The 18160-nt window shown below is 37.1% G+C and overlaps 1 protein-coding gene across 1 annotated transcript in view; it reads right to left on the reverse strand.

Annotated features, from left to right (window-relative positions):
• LOC128542983 (trichohyalin) overlaps positions 1–12459 on the reverse strand; it is a 186307-nt gene extending 173848 nt beyond the window's left edge. The window contains exons 1-2 of the mRNA XM_053513234.1: positions 12399–12459; positions 11731–11813 (exon numbers count right to left, since the gene is read on the reverse strand). The gene's annotated coding sequence lies outside the window, so the exon portion shown is untranslated. The remainder of the gene's footprint in view (positions 1–11730; positions 11814–12398) is intronic.
• Between the last annotated feature and the right edge of the window lie 5701 nt (positions 12460–18160).

The following is an 18160-nucleotide window of genomic DNA, read 5'->3' on the forward strand; positions in this document are numbered from 1 at the left end:
AATTAAAAAAAAGCCCTTTTGTCAAGCTGCCCATAATCATCAAACAGAGCTGCACTGTCAACAGTTTCCTCTGCTAATCGACGTGTCAATCAATGGTGGTGGCGAGGGTGGCTTTTAGAGAGGCCCCGGGGTGGCAGTTTAGAGCACGCTCAGTTTAACATGCCACTAGCGGAGCAGGAGTAAACAGAGAGTGATATAGACTGGAGTATTGACTCGGTGATAAATGCCATTGATCAGTTGGCTCCGGCACTTTCAGCAGCCTCACAGAGCTGCCTCGAATGCCCACACACACACACACAAAATGCAGCTCACACACCCACCTCTAGGAGGAGACAGACAGGTAGACAGCAATAACTACACCTCTTGTATCATAACATCAGCTGGTAATAGGCTTAATCTTGTTAATCTCGTTAAAATAAAAATGCAAAAAGAAGTGATTGAAAAAGAAGAAAAAAAAAGAGATTTTTTTCTTCTTTTAATTCTATCAGTAAATTTTTACTCAAAACATGTAAAAAGCCCAAGTGCCACTAGGTCATTAAATAAGGCTTGAATCTGGGCCACATTCTGATAAGAGTTTATCACAGCGATGGCTCTGCTGAACGTTGTACTATATGTAATTTTGCAAATTATCTAACTGCAGTGGGAAAAAAAACAAAAAAAACAATCCGTTTTATTTTTCTTGCTGTTTCTAATCTTCAGCGTGCTAAAAATATGTCCGTCAGTCGGTCGGTCAAATCTAGTTTGGAGTGACCTTCTGAAAATGGTTTGAAAGATCATGTGCATCTTGGCTGTATTTCGGTGTCGAACCCACAGTCAAGCTCTAAACCCATTTATAAAACATTTTGGTTAAATACTACGATCCAACTGGTCTGAGTGGTCACATGACTCTGACAGATGTAACGATCAAACACAGGAACTTGTAAGGGTGGACACAACCCGAGACTAATAATAAACAGTTAAAAAATTGTGCTAAAAAAGTAAAACGTTTAATTACGAAAACTTTAAAAGGACTTTTTTTTTTCCCTTTTACTTACAGGAATCGTCTTAGTAGTGAGCATTTTTATAAGTCACTATACTTTACAAGCTTTTCCAGGTAGAAAGATAAAAAAGAGCGGGAGGAGTGGAGAATCGACAGAAAGTTGCAGAACATTAAATATATCTATAAACCACTGCCAAGTTTAACTGCCTTTAGCTTTGATTACTTCTGTGGTTTCCAAACTTTGTGCAGGGCGCCTCTTTTGTAGATAAGAATATTTTAAACCTTTAACTCCTACACACGCACACACACACACGTCTGTCGCTTCTAAACTCAACTGGAATTGATTTTAAACACCATACTGTAATTAATATTAAACTGCAATTTCTTATTGAACAAAATATCCCGTAGTGACAATTTTTACTTTGTAACAGCATTGACTGCTTTCAACATATCCACAATAGCTCATCGCTCACCCTTCAAATTAGGGATGCACCCTTTAGTTAAGGAAGCACAGGATTATGTTATGTTGTGTTGTATAGCTTATGTGTATAAATGATTCCTCATGCTCCCAGAGCCACTTTTTCACAATCTAAGTCCTGGAATATGACCAGGGAAGAAAAACTCTATAGATGTGATAACCTGGTCACATTCAGGTCGTCAGTGGACCTTATTGTTTGCTGAGTCTAGACCGGAGCACCTGAAGCAACCCCAGATCATAACACTGCCTCCAGCGGCTTCTACAGCAGACACTTGCATGATGCGCTTCCTGTCTTACCCTAACACGGCCATCATCCTGGAATAGACTCATCAGATGAATCACATGACCTTTTTCTATCGCTCCAAAGTCAATCCTTATGCTCTTTATGCCTTTTTTTCTGATAAACCTTACTAACAAGTGTTTATTTCACAGTATAGATAGCAGTCATTTAACAACTCACAAATTTTGAGGACTGAGCAACAGAACAGTCTTTATGATTGCAGCAGCAGCCTTTAAAGATAAAACTTACAAAATGCTGCAATATTCATTCAATCTTACAATCCATAAGCTGTCTGATTCAAGCTTGCTACTATAACTTTTCTTTTTATTTATTTTAAATGTTCTGGAAATACCAAATAAAAGACACAAGCTTTACATTAAAGTGAAGTGATGAACAGCTTCTTTAATCATCGATACATGTTGTGTACCTTTTAAAAGTTTTTTTTTTTTCTATTTTCTTTAACTGTGTTATTCTGTGACATTACAGAAATTTCCCCATACTCCTACTTCATAAACTCCAAAAACTAATCTGCAAGACAAATGACTGATAGGACAAATGTAATTCCAACACACACACACAAAAAAAGCAACAGCTTCAATAAAAACATCCTGTCTCACCTTACCATGCAGTACTCCCTCTTTCTCAGCATTCGCTCACTCTCTTTCTGTAGATATCCACACATTTTAATTCATATTTGATTTTTTTTTTCCTTTCACCTTTCTCAAAGCGTCAATTTCAGACAGTAAAAAAAAAAAAAAAGTAATATCCCGGCAATAAAGCTTGATTTACACCTCGCACCAATCTTCCCTTCTTCCTTTTTTTTTTATTTGATCATTTAGTGAGGATCGTATAACTGTATATCAGACACAAATGAAATCAGGTCCAGTGCATATTAAGGGCCGTGTCTAGCTGCGGCTCTAACAATGCCGCGGTCCTGCTACCCGGGCTCTGAGGTGCACCAAGGGCAAAGTCCCGTTCATTTTCAGGCCCATTTCCTCCTATGATTAGGCGATCAATCAATCCCGGGGCTTCAATCTCATCAGGCAGACGGGATTATCTCCCCATCTCCCCCTCTCTCCGGCGCTTACTCCCTTCTCTAGCTCACGTTCTCGCTTGCTCACAGCAGCGCATTAACATCAGATCAAGTATCGCAGGACCCGTGCAGCCTGTAACGCCAAACAGACCACAGACAGACATCTCATCATCTCCCTTCTCTTCTAATACCCCCTCAGCTCCCATGATACACAAACACACTCTTAAATGTGAAGACGAGCCCTCAAGGCTGTTAGTCAGCCAAGACTGACAAAAGAGAGCATCCTTAAATCAAGCAGCGTTTTTTTTTTTATCAATATGTCATCATTATTATTTTATTAACACAGGATTTTTTTGCCATTATTAAATTATTAGCATTATCTTGTGTGGGGTAAAATGTAGAAAAAATATATTAAAACATAATGAGAACCGGGATTGTCTTAAAAAAAAAAAATAAAAAATAAAAAAATAAACCATGCAGGAAGATAATTTCACCATCTTTTGAAATTATAACAAAACAAGTGCAAGAAGAAGAGGAAGAAAAGAAAAATCTAGTTTTCCAAGATGGCTGCCAATGATGCAGCATTCAGCTACACTGTATTCATGTGTACAGAGAACAGCAGGTCACGGCGTGTGTGATAAACCGCAAGCAGCAAATGTGTGTGACATCACTGAAAAACAAAGGAACTTGCTCTAAGGATAAAATGCAGAAAAAAATAAAACAACGTGGTGTGGGGTCATAAGAAAATAATCCACATCTGTGTGGACTGAAGTCTAATTTGCCAAGAGCTCAAATGTTTTATTTATTATAGAATAATTTTTTTTTTTTTTTTTTTTTTTTTACTTTTTGCATTTGGATGTACACTTTATGCAAAAGTTTGTGAACCCCCTGACCATCAGATTTAATGATATTTTAAACTTCGATTGCTGTCACTGCTGACGACCCCGTCTCACAAAAAAAGAGGTTGTTGGAATTTGATTGCTTTTGTGGCGATTTCAGGATATTCCGCCTTATTTTTAATCCAGAACGTGTCAAACACAATTTTAAGCCCACGTTTATTAAGATGTTGCGACGGAAGCAAATGGGAGACGATCTAATACTTTTTAAAATAAAACACTCTGCAGAATCTGATGTTCAATAAAATAAAAATACTGTGGAACCTCGAAAAACGAACAAGTCTTGGTTTACGAGCACCGAGTACCATGTATCACGCATGCGCTTCTTGTTTTGACGCTGAGCGTCACGTAATCACAACTGAGCCAACGGTTTTTATCTCTCTTGTGCTGCGGAATTGTGGGTAATTGTCTCCCCTGCTGGGTCTTAGTGCGCGTCTCTTACTGGTATAATCAACATCCGTGCACGTGTGTACTGTTTACTACAACACTGTGACCTTGTGTTCGTGTGTGTAAAGCATATTTTATTTTGTGTCTGTATGCGTGTGTGTAGAGCGCGCGTGTACTGTTTATTATAACACGTGTGTGCGCGCGTGTGTAAAGTAAAAGAAAGTCTCATTAGAGAGGTTTAAGATCCATTTCTCTTTCCCTCTCCGTATCAGCCTGCACTTTGTTATTGGACACCTTTACTTACAGGCACACACACACCACCTCTCACCTTCACGCACACACCGCTCCTCCCCTCGATTTCTCACTCACTCACTCGCTCGTGCGCATATTTTATCTGATTACTCGATTAAATTTTTGGTGGAATACTCGATTTCTAAAATATTCAATAGCTAGAGCCCTAGTTCAGATGAGAGGAAATCTTAAATCTACAGCATATACTTGCATGCATTCAACTTTATACTACCCACATATAGGTGTCATAGTCACGTATCCATAAACTTTCGCCCAATAAAAGGAGTCATCAAACACACATCTAGATCAATTTTTCTAGTTGATAAAAATTACATTTTAATTAACTGAACTACACCTTTAACGCCAGACTCGCATGCTTGTTGGGAGCGCTGCCCTGCACTCCATCACAAACCCCAAATCTGGTCCCACAATGCATCAGGGAGACACTCTATTTATCAGTGGAGTCTATATAAACCTTTGAGTGTGTAAGTGTGTAAGAGAATATAGCCTATAAAGCGATAGACTACTCAGCCCCAGTTCCACTGAGGAAGAAGAAGACAAAAAAAAAAGTGGGGGGAGAGAAGGCGTTTCACAACGCAGCGTTAATGGCAGGAAGTGGCCGCTTGTAAACAGCAAAACGCCATTAAGAGCGAGCAACGGTGTATCTCTTTGGGAGGACGAATATGTCACAGAGGAGCGTTAGAAGGGGTTATGTCAGGAATCCTGAGCACATCAGTGTTGAGTCTGGGTGAAATTTCTCCATGAGCAGTGGTATGACGGCACCAAATGTACAAATACACACATGCATGTAGCCTTAGATATGAAATTTGCTAAGAATTTTGGTTGACCCACCAAAATATGTCCATTTAATTCCCTTTAATCTTTTCCTCGATTTACTAAAAATATATATATACGCTAAGCATAGACAGTTGTGCGATTTAATCGATTATGCAAGTAAAAGATAACATTGTTTACACAATAGCTCAGTCTATAAATAAAGCCATAGAGTTGCTACAAGATTCAAGAACACCTTTTCTGTTTAAAAAATGTTTTCCTTTTGAAGCTAAAAAGAGAATCCTTCAGAGTTGTTTTTTTCTGTGCTGGATTATGGTGATGTGATTTATATGCATGCAAATTTATGTACACTAAAAAAGTTAGATTCTATACATCACGCTGCAGTATGATTTGTGACAAGTGCCTCTACGCGCACTCATCATCGTACTTTGTATTGATTGGTTGGTTGGCCTTCTCTGTATCAGAGGATGAATATGCATTTATTGTTATTTATTGCCAAGGCATTATTGGGTAAATTGCCTTGTTACATTTGTAATCTTTTTTCATATAGTACTTGTAATTACAGGACAAGATCATCTTTTAAATTACTTTTAGATGTACTTAGAGTATTTGTTCAAGTTTGGAAAAATGTCTTTTTCTTTTTATGCGCCTAGATTATGGAATGAAATGCAGAACACTTTGACATTAGAAGTACTTCCCTCTTTAAATATTCTTCAAATTCTCTTTAAGTTTCATGTAAAGGAAATATATATATATATATATATATATATATATATATATATATATATATGTTTTTGTTGGTCAATTCAATTAATTAAATCAATAGGTAAGTTTTCAATTTAGATTAGAATTAGTAAAACTTAAAAATGTTAAACAGTCTAAAAAATATATAAATTCCCTTAAAATATACATCATACCTTTCGCAGAAAAAAAACAACCACTTGCAGTTTCTGCAAATACTCCTATTTTTTAAAAAATCATCGCTGCTTTTTCTTTTTATGTTATGAGAGGTTTGGTTTTAAATATCACAACTTACTGAATTGGAGTGTTGAGCTGGAGATCAGCAGGAAAAAAATATTAACGCTTTCTACAAGACAAGACATTTAAACAAAATCAACTACACGAGTTGCACCTTATTTCAATGCTAAGTAGGCACATTTAGTAGTTTTCAAAACCTATAAGATATATTTCAAGAAGCTGTATATCAGATAGACCATATTAATGCTACCGAATCTAATCGAAAATCGCAACTCCCAAAAATCTATTCAAATCTACAGTCTGCCTGTAATTTACAGCTCAACTGGATAGGTGTACATAAATCAGTAGCAAGACTATCCAAGACAACCAGATCTCATCTCCAGACTATAGTTTTGAATGTGGCATTTTTTTTATTTTTTTTTTACAATAAGACCCCGACTTATGAACATTCAAGTTACGAATTTCTGCAGATACAAAATGGACCGCGGTTCTACAAACATTTATGGATGAGAACAAATCGAGGAAGTTGCTCACGACACTGCAGGGCGCCATATACTAATATTTAAAATTATATACAATATTTTTGGTGTGTATGAAACTCCCGATACACCTACTCCTAATAAGTACACCATGTCGTCTGTTCACTTTTCCCTACTGTACGTTTAGGGGAAAAAAATCTGGATGTACATTCGCAACCTATCGTTTCCACACCATACGACTCTGTACGTTTCAGTTCTGAAGCTCCAGTGTGATCTGATTTGAGGCAACTCAACCACCAAGTGTAGCTGTAGATCAAAAAGGAGATTCTAACACTCAGGCAAAACACGGTTACAATCTGAATTCCTGCCTTCAAGCAGCACTCCTTAAAATACAGAAAAAAAAAAAAAGACATTTATTATTACCCGCAGCTACAAGAAGCACCAGATGAACCCCCCCCCAAACACACACACACACCCTTTTTAACCACTAAAACTTTTATCGGGTTTCATCAAACTAGGAGCTGGAGGTGCACATGAGATCCTGTCTTCCCAGCCAACCAGGCCTGAAACTGAGGCACGAGCTGTCACACTCCGCCCTACTTTCATCATTCATCAGCGCGGGGAAGGATATGAAAAATAGCACATCTTTAAACGTCAAGAAGGAGAAGAATGTGTTAGTAATACATTTACATAGGCAGAGAGAGAGAGGGTGCGGGTTAGAACATTCCTCCCCGTCTTATAACGCATATTTCACTTCCACTGTTCCTGATGAATGCTGGCTAAAAGGGAACATTGCCCGGTAATGTACAGATATTCAATAAAGGGCCACTTAATGGGCACAGTCAGGGGAAAGAAACGTAACCCAAAAAGCTTTTTGATGTAAAGACACTAATTCAGTTAACAACATTGATCAACCTGTCATGCTTTCAGTATGGTGCAATGGCTTTTAGCACCATGTGTGGGCATTAATGAAGTTATAAAGTCACCTTAAAAAAAAATGAACAAGCTTTCATCCCCTGTCCTTGTCAGATCCAATATTTTTTTTGGGACTGGAAGGAACAAGGCATTGCATCTGCATTTAGTATCATAACGCCATTTAATATAAATCTGAAGAAAGGAGCTGGAACAATCGGCCGTACGTTCGATGGAGTGTGAAAGCTGGTTTTGAAACTCTGGGAGAGATCCACAGCTAAGACCCCTTGTGGTTTGGGACTTGCTTCATCTGAACACGGATGCGACCGCCGGAAAAATGACATGCTACTTCCTGTTTTAAGTTCAGTGATGGTAGGGTTGTTGAAGAACAATGTCTTACTAATACATAAATAAGGTTAAAGGTTAAAAGTTCATGCATGAACGTTGATGGTTGATGTTTGTTTGACACCGAATGCCAGACACGCAAAAGAATATAGTTAAATAGGGCGACAATGTGTTGTTGATTGTTTTAACATTAAAAAGGGCTAACAGGTAACCATGTAATGATTGAAAGCCAGAAAATTTATAATATGTAAAAGGTTGAAATGTTAATGTTGAAACTTGTTTAATGATTATAACATTTAAATACACCTTTAAATAAAGGTATATCTTTAAACGCCATTTTTTAACTACAGTCCTAAAGTGTTATATAGTTTGATTTGGAGTCTGGAAATGAGATCTGGTTGTCTTGGATACTCGGTTATCTTGGTTATGAATAGAAATATCTGTCCTGTAAAGCTGTCCTGATGTTGAATAATCCTAATTTTGGAAAATCCTAAACAAAACAGATCACAGTCCAATACTGTGGAAAACAGCTCTGAGACAAAATGCCGTCCGGGATTCCCATTGCGATTTAAAGGCTGTAGATTTTACTGTGAGATTTTTTTTCTTTAGGCGCGTTTTTGGCCACATGATGTGTGGGGGGAAAGGGGACAGATATTTAGTCAAGTGGATTGGTATGCTTTACATTTTATATTCATGTCAAAGGCCTATAAGTCCCACTTTGTCGACTTATGAACATGTTCGCAAGTTGGATTTGTTCTTAAATTGGGGACTTACTGTATAGGACTTGGAAATTGCTATGCTTACCGAGTTAGTTGCTAGGATGCCGCCAGTTGGTTTCTAGTCTAAAGCTGGGTGACATTAAATGACATTTGAAATGTTTCTGAAAAGACACTAACCAGCTTCCGCACACGTTTTTATGACGACTCAAATAAGATGGATCATAGACATGAAGAATCATGGGCTACACAACTTGTCATTCCAACTGATCGCACCAAACACTCAACAACTCTCGCGAGAGCTAGAGTAAATTTGAGCAAGAAGAAGAAGAAGAAACAAACATGAAAAAAAACTAATTTGGGAGTAGGCACAGAAGGGTAGATGCCCATGATCCCGCCCCCTCTATTTTCGATATGAAAAATCAAACGTTTGACAGACTCTCGTCAGAAGGATTCTGTTCTCGGGTCTGTTCTCCTCACGTACCTGCCAATTTGAGTCTGTACTCCTCGTATACTTACAGACTTCTGTACCAACTAGCTGCAACTTATAAACAGGATTGGCATAATTGTGAATCCTATACAAAATTCTGTCTAATGCTTTATAGTGCATCCTGTTGCTAGGGTAATGCCAGGTGGTTGCTAGGATATTCCCGGGGATTTCTCAAGTATTGCTAGACGGCTGCTAGGATGTTCTATGTGGTTGCTTGGCTATTCCTGTTGGTTTCTAGGGTATTGCTAAGTGGTTGCTAGGGTGTAGCTAAATTCCCTGTGTACATAATGATCAAGTTTCAAGCACGTGAAACATGCGGTTTTGGTCTGCAGGACCTGATGCCTAAAATAAAAGCACCCGGCCTCGTCCCTATTGACAAATGATGCAATTTGAAGCAAAGCTACATGGCAACTGTAAGTCTGGTATTTCCCAAATGCCCAAGCAGCCCATTCCCACATGGGATTTTCATCCATTCTGAATTTTATGTGTTAAAAAAATTACGAGCCGTGTCACATTGTCCGGCGGAAGAAAAATATGATGAAGCAACCTTACTGACAACTTGACGACAAGAATGACTACAAAGTACATGAGAAATGTCAGAAACTAAAGAATCGTTTATAAATCAGTCAGCTGCAGACATCGAGAAGGTGACAACTTGCAGATAAACCACAGGTAATGATCACATTTATGTTTGTAATGTAAAAATCATGCACACTTATAATGATTTACAACTCCAGTCTAAACAACGTCACAAGAGCAGACATTTGTCATTAGATTTTGTCAAAAAAAAAAGGGTCCAGCAACAAACCTAGCCACTTTATGAGCAGTCGTTAGTGACCGTCACTCTCCAGCTGTATGTACGAGGGATAAAAGCAAGTGATCGCTGCCTTCATGAGTACTCCCCTTAAATCACTATTTACTAACACTGCCTTATCTGGACTTCATTCATGCGGGATAAATTAGACGGCCACACCGATTTCAACAAATTGGTCCCAAAGCACAATGATAGAAAAGGCCGTTCTGCAAAGCTGTCCCTATGAAGAATAATTCTAATTTTAAAATATCCTCAACAAAACAAAAGTCCACAGTCCAATACAGTAGAAAACAGCTGTAAGAGAAAAATAGCGTTTAGGATTCCCCTGGCGATTTAAAAGCAAAGAGACAGCAATATTACATTTGAGACTTATTTCCTTAGGTGTGGTTACAGTTATTGGCCACATGATGGCAGGGAGGGTAAAGGGGACAAAGATTTAGTCAATTTAATTAGTATGTTTTACATTGCATACTCTGGTCAAAAACATATAAGACTCACCTTGTCGGACTTAAGAACAAATCCGACTTATGAACATGATCCCAGAACTTACACGATTTTAAGTCGGGGACTGTCTGTACTGTGCTTACCTTCTTACCCTGAATTTTTCTGGAATAGGGTCAATCTGAGTTCTTCAGATCACATGACCTTTTTTCCCAATCACTCCAATGTCTAATCTTTATGTTTACATTACAGCTTTTCAGTTTCATGCCAGTACTGGCTAAGGGGACAAGTGCAATATGTTGTATGTATGTATGAATGAATGACAAGTAGTGTTTTATCTTGTATTTGACATATATATTTTTACCTATATTAGCTCCCCCCTCAGAGTGACTGTTTTTATTTTTGCACTGGAAAATTGCACTTTATTTTCGTTGTACAATGTCTCATTGCTACAATGACAATAAAGATTCTATTCTATTCTATTCATGCTTCTGAGCAAATCCAAGCCTTTATTTTTCTTGATGAGTCCTACTAATACACAGCTGTTTAATGCCAATCCTGGTGTGTGTATGGAAATGTCTTTATTTTCACTATTAAACTAATAGCTATGGCTTTTACTGTTTCTTTTTTTGTTTGTTTTTTTACATGCAACTTCGCCAAGCGTTTAGGTGATTAATAATGATTATTTCTTAACCACGTTTATTCAATAAAGTTAACTAGGGATGCACCGAAATGAAAATTCTGGGCCGAAAACGAAACCGAAATTTTTGGATGCACTTGGCCGAAAACCGATACCGAAACCGAAAATGGCTTCATTAAAAAACATGTTTAAAATATTTTCTTTTTGTTTGTATTAAAAAAATGTTGCATATTGCAACTTTGCTGTCCTCATCTGAAACTTTGAAGTGCTTCCAAACCGCCGACATACTCCGTGTTTGATGCGTAATGACAGCGCGAACGAGACGGGAGGATGGGAGAGGTGTGGCGACAATTTCGGCTTTTATTTTCGGCGCTTTCTAACGTTTCGGCCGAAACCGATAATGCTATTTCGGCCGAAAATTTCCGCCGGCCGAAATTTCGGTGCATCCCTAAAGTTAACGGTTCAGCACTATTCTTCCAGGGTCTAAATGTGTTGAAGCTTTCTTTACCCAGTTTAAGTAACTAAAGTCATATCTCCTTAATTTTCTTTGCTTGACGCAGCCCAATAATTAGACCCCTCTGCAACTTTCTTTTTTTTTTGCCCTTGCAGGGTGCATATGATATATAGATAAATAGATAAATATGATGATATACATCAAGCTTCCATGAACCCCAATTTGTAATTGTCAGGGTGTATGATAAGTAAATTGGTTGATTACATCATCAAAAGCCCTTATACTGTGAAAAAAATAAAATAAAATAGGTGTAAAATCTCACCTGAAAGATTTTCTTGGTATCAAATGATCAGCTGAAGTGCGTCATGCGTCTCCATCGGCTGCCCGTCATTTCCAAATGGATATCTAAACATTAAAAGGTATTTTAATCATGAAACCATAATGAAACTGCAAAACATAGAACTAAATACATGCAATGCGTTCAAGTCAAACTTGGACTTTTGATTGTGCTGAACAATAGAACACAATTCTAAGAGTAAAAGCTCCCTTTATTTCTCATGTTCCCTTTATGAACATTCTCATGTTCATGTGCACTTATCCCAGTGTTTCACTAGTGCTTGGACACCATCAAGGTAGAAAGTCTTTCAAAACGCCATGATCGGACAACCTGCTGAACATCTGAAACAACGGCCTCCCAGGAATGGCCCGAATATATGGAAACAGCTTGGAGTGAGTTTGAGACTGCACAGGAGATGAGATTGTTCTGAGCCACCTCGGCAGGGATCGTCATTCATGGATGTACGGCCTTCTGTGTAACGTACTGTGCTGAAAGTCTTCTGTAAATGTAGATCAGTTTCAAGCCTTTATTTAACAAGAAATTTCATCACAAGTCCCGGCTTGACCTGAACGCGCCTCATATTTTCTACTCATACAATCTTGTAAAAAAAAAAAAAAAAAGTACAAAATTTAAATAAACAAATATATAAACACCTGACAAGTAATGCCTCACCAGTCCTACGCCTCCTCTTCTATGCTGTCCAGAGCAATGTGTCTAAGAACAGACAGATGCTTTTAATAACGCAGCACATCCTCAAAAAAATACTAATAAAATAAAATTAAAAAGGCATTACGTCTTTTTTTTTTTATGTGCACTAGTGGTGTCCTGCTGCCTCAGATCCAAACAGCTGGCTACTGTACATCTTTCACAACAGCACCAATTCCTCAGGAAAAGGAGTGATGGTTTCCTGCAGAGGAAAGAATTAATGTCAGTTCTATTAGAAAGCCGATCAAAAAAAAAATTGGTTCTATACATGAACATGTTTAAGTTAAACAGATAGATGGCATTAAAATTTAACCAACTCAGATTTCACACATCACAATTCCAGTTCATCAAGAAATTCCTTACATCATTCCTTGCAAATCTGAAAAAAAACTAATATCGCATTGGGAAACTTTTTAAATCATGATTCTTACTAAATCACAATACAAATCAAATCATTACCTAGGTATCGTAATAATAGTGTATCGGGTGATTCCTACTGATGCCTATTCCCACTTTTACCACAGTTCTCAGTATAAAAAAAGAAACAGCTGGTCCACATGTCAAATATTTTGCAGTGTGCTTAAAACTAAAGCTCATACAAAGATGTCAAGAAAAAAATATCACAATAATACACTATGTGTGTAATATCAAGCATACAGGACGGATTTTAATTAAATTAATTTTTAAAAAAGGCTCAAATTAACTTTTATTCTCGATACCTTGAAGTTAAAAGTGTGCGATCTGCTTCTCAGTTTTATTATAAATTACCAAACATTTAGAAACTATAAAAAAGGAAAAGATTAACTGGTTAGCTAATGATTTTAGGTTGGTTAAAGCAAACCAACAGACTTATATTGTGTTTAAGAAAGGGTTTTAAGTGTATACATGTGTGAACTTCTGTCAATGATAAAACAGCTTTTAATGTACATGTACAAATACATACGTACACATACTCTCGTGTGTGTGTGTGTGTGTGTGTATATATATATATATATATATATATATATATATATATATATATATAAACTATTTAAGCACTGTCACTTTTCAGTAGTGCTTACACTCGCTTTTATTTAGCTAGTTAGCTAGAATGCTGGCTGAGAATCCAAAAAACAAACACACCAGCTAACTAGCTAGCTAAAAACTTAGCTAATCTACCTGTTACCCAGTGCATCACTTCAGCCGTTGCTGTGCTTTAACTGATGCCTCATTTCGTCCCAATTTGTTCTCCTTCATCTCTCTGGACGTCTTTTCTTCACTCCATTCGACACTTATTTCTTTTCCAAGCCAAAAAAAATCGTAATTTCACTCCATACTACTCATTTATTCGATTTAAATTAGTCAACAAATCCGAACTGCCCGCCCCGCAATCTGTGTCCACCACCGCCGCTCGTCTTGTCGATGAGCTGACAGACAGTCCGGAGAGCCAATAGGATTTCTTGAAATCCCTGAACGCACCAATCACGGAAGAGATAAAAAAAAAACGTAGGGGCGGTGCTTTGTGAGGATACCGCGAGAGAGCGGGAGGATTGCCATGGCAACGGTGAAAGCGTCGCGTGCAGAGCAGATGAAAATGGCGTTTGAATCCTAGCATGTTGGGCGCGTGCAAAGGGCAGGTGCGATAAAGTGAGTGGTTGTCATGGTGACAATAAACGGCTGCGTCACCACAGTGTGCTTGGGTCGTTTATCAGGCATGAATTTTTTTTTTAAACTGAGTTTTAAGTAATTGTGCCTTAAAAATGTTGTAAGTGTTCCAAACATATCAATAAATATGATGATAAATTTTAAATAAGGTCTTTATTATGGCAGTTTTTCATATGACAGCTTGCTGTTAGCATTAATTTGTGGCCTTTGTTTAAAGTTAGTGTCATGCTGGCTAACATTTGAGTAATTATTTACAGTATAAAGCTGTTTTTAGCTAGCTTTTGCTAATGTTTTGATACAGTCTTTGTTTCCTCAGTGAAAGACGCTCTACTTTTGCATCACTGACCAACATTTTTTTAAATTTTGCTTTAATAATATTTATTTTACTTTAATTTTCATCCTTTATGAAAATGTTATGTCAACACAAATACTTTTTACTTTAACCTGAATGAAGCATTTGAAGATGTCCTTCACTTTTACCAAATGATTGTTTTTTAATTTCATTAAAACTTTAAACAAAGATGATTTCATCTAATATCATTTCACTTTCTTATTTCTTGTGCAGTCCATGAAGTAGTAAAAAAATGGAAGATTTATGTTGTATTCTGAATATAAAAGATAATGCCATTTTCTATGTGCATTTTCATGAACATTTCTGTGTGTTCAAAAAAATATTCACTAATCAAATATATGTGAAACAATTGAGGTGATATGGTCCATAACAACTTTTAACATGTGACAAGCTTTTTCTTACAACAGCATGGAAAACCTAGCATCAAATTTTACAAAACACAAATAAGTACTGTATATTAATAATTATTATTGTCATAATTTGATCATTATGACATAAATTGACAGAAATTACTAAATAATCAGTGAATCTACTGTATATGGTCAGTAAATGACATTACTGATCATAAAACATTTAAAAACATAAACTATGGTGTTATTGTGTGTGCGTGTGTGTGTGTGTGTGTGTCTGTGTGTGTGGTTGTTACAAACCACATAAAAGAATGATGTAAACATCAAAAAGCATGATGTTTAGCAACCAAGCTAAACAGCTAATTACAAGCATTAGCATACTGTAATTGACTAGTTGGCTGACTCACTTAATGATATACTGCAACATTTTTGAATCTTTATTTTTTAAGTATTTCCCATTTCACTTTTTATGCAATTTTTATTAAAAAAGCTTTAGTTGACACTAACAAAAAGAGTCTGGTTTCTTATTTATTACTTAAAAATGTTTTTCCTCCTGCCAGTAAAAATACAGATTTTATTCTAAGTATTTTAAGATGAACATAGGTAATAATTTGAGTTAATACTACTATTAATACTACTACAGTAAAAATCTAGCAGGTGGTTTTTAGCTGTGCATGCAGTCTTTGGTCAACTTCAACTTTTATTTTTTACAAACAAATTTTATTTTAACAAATGGCATTTAAAAAGTATGTATATATATATATATATAGTATATATAAGTATATATACGCCTATATACAGTAAAATAACAGTAGATCTCAGCCGGAGAATGTTGCTTTGGTATCACAGACATGACCGAGACTTGAAATTCTACAAGAAGAAAAAAAAAGGAGATTTTATTTTTAATAAATGCCTACTTTCAAGAACTTTGTATATTCTCTTAAAACTTCTTTCAAAGCAGTGACTGAAACTCTCGTGAGCTTTCTGGTATTTTAGCTGTCCTTCTCCTACTTTGCTATAGAAAACTAGCTAACCAGACTAACAGAAATACACAGCCTGCTGTATCTTTATTAATGCACACGAACCTCACTTTATTCTTGTGTTTAACACATGAGATACATGAATACACCAGTTTCTTTTAAATCATTTTAAGAAGACCTGACCTCAATTTTTGATTCATAACTCAGTGCTAGCTAAGCTAGACAGCCTAGCAATCAATGTATGTTAAATGTTTAAAACTCAAAATTGACTCAAAACAGTGAATATGTAAAAATTAGCAATCGGTTTGCTCTTAAATCTATTATCTGTGTATGCTTTGGATGTTCTTTACAACTTTTCTTTGTTTGCCCCAACATCCGGTGTCACATGGTGTCCCAAAAATTCTTAAAATATTTAGTTAGGCATGCTCAGTTCTAGTGAACCTTGGCATTTTTAAATTTATTGACATTATTTCTGCAAAATTCTAAATATTACAACCACATAAAACACGAGGATGCATTTAATCTTTTAATTAAGCAATGTTTAAAAAGTAGCCTTTTAGGTCAAATCATCTCATTTCATCTCATTCAACTTTACTGAAATCAAGAATCATTTTTCACCTTCTTGCTTAAGTGACAATATAAAGCAACTTTCAAGAATCAAATTTTTTTTTTAACACTTTGTGTTGGACTTTTTGGACATTTAACCAAAACAGCTTCAAGTTAAACTTAAACTCATCGATTACAAACTCAAAGTAAATAAAAAATTGTTTTATGATTGTATTAATAAAATTTTAATTTAGGAATTCATGGCTTCTTACTCCAAGAAGAGTCCAAAATGACCAGACAAACACTCTTTCCCGTTGTATGTGAGTGCTGAAGGTTAAGCAAGGTCATCGTTTTAATCAGAAGATTACACTGTTCCGAGCCTTGCTAAGATTTATCAGAGCGGGGAAAGTGCATGGCCGTGCAGGCCCAAGTGACTCACAAGCAAACTACGACTTGGCAATGTCTTTGTTACAAACCCAGATTATTAAAAAGATATCCCATGGCAACTCATTATACCACGAGCTCAGGCTATTCCTCCTCGGGCCCTTTAATTAAATCGGAATTATTCGCAAAATAGGAAAAAAAAATCAACTGCGATGTGACTGCCAGCTAGTCCGTCATTGTGCCAGCAGGCAGGTGCCTTATCTCAGTCATTTGTCCATCCACCCTCTCCATCAGCACCACGCTTCACTTCTTTCCAGGCCTCTCTTTTCTGTCTTTGTCCTCCACTACCTCCCTCTTATCTGCCTCGCCTGGCTTAAGATTTAAACCCTAACAGTAAGGTCAGTTCACATTCAGTGCAGATAGTGTTTGCCACTTGTATTATAACATTGTGTAAAGGGTTATATACATCGGCTTGCATAAGTATTTACTAGTTATAGACATTTTGTAGTGAAATTAATTGCAAGTATGTATCGTAAATCCATAGGCTGAATAAAAAGAACTGGACAAACCCTCTTTGACGCCACCTATAGGTTTCCTGAAGACTGTGGTAGCTCTGGTTGTCGCCATCTTGGTAGGAGTTGACTCCGCCTAAACTCCTGGTTAATCCATAGGTGAACAGAAGAGCGAATTAAACAGAGTCTGGCTGGTGGTTGGAACATGCCTTGCATTAATTTACCCTAAATAGCTATAATATAGCTAAAACAAATCGCCACTTTAGCGCTTCCCTCCGCTTCACAACATACGTGCACAGCAGCTCGAAAACATCACGTGTCTTGGAGGAAGCATGTGATCGTCTTAGCTCTCCCTGGTTGGTAGCTGTGGCCTCGATACAAGAGCGGGCATTATACATAACTCAATTAGCGTCAATGTTAGGGATTCTTTAAAATTTATCTTCTATACCGCTTATCATGTGTACAGGATCATTCGCGGGTGGCCTGGAGTAACCCAAGATACTTTCCGCACCAGGTGGGGTACTTACTGGACAGGGTGCCAATACATTGCAGAACACACACGCACAAAACAGGCAATTTGGGAACACCAGCTAGCCTAATCTGCATGTCTTTGGACTGTGGGAGGAAACTGGAGGAACCGAAGGAAACCCACCAAGCACGTGGAGAACATGCAAACTCCGTGCACACAGACCCGAGCCGGGGACTGAACCCCAACCCTGGAGGTGCGAGGTCACGGGAGTTGATTTTTCTAAGTCACTGTGCCGCCCTTTGGGATTTTTTTGGGGAAACTAAAAAAATAACTACGATACTTTTCCAGATCTTCGTCTTGGACTTGTTTTAAAAGCTTGTTGTTCTACTTTCACTTTTAGGATTTAAACAGTTTTTTTATTTTGTTTCAGATTATATAGAATCCTTCTCCTATTTTAGAATGATGTTCTACTG

The sequence above is a fragment of the Clarias gariepinus genome, chromosome 15 (assembly GCF_024256425.1).
Source record: "Clarias gariepinus isolate MV-2021 ecotype Netherlands chromosome 15, CGAR_prim_01v2, whole genome shotgun sequence".
NCBI classification, from domain to species: Eukaryota; Metazoa; Chordata; class Actinopteri; order Siluriformes; family Clariidae; genus Clarias; species Clarias gariepinus.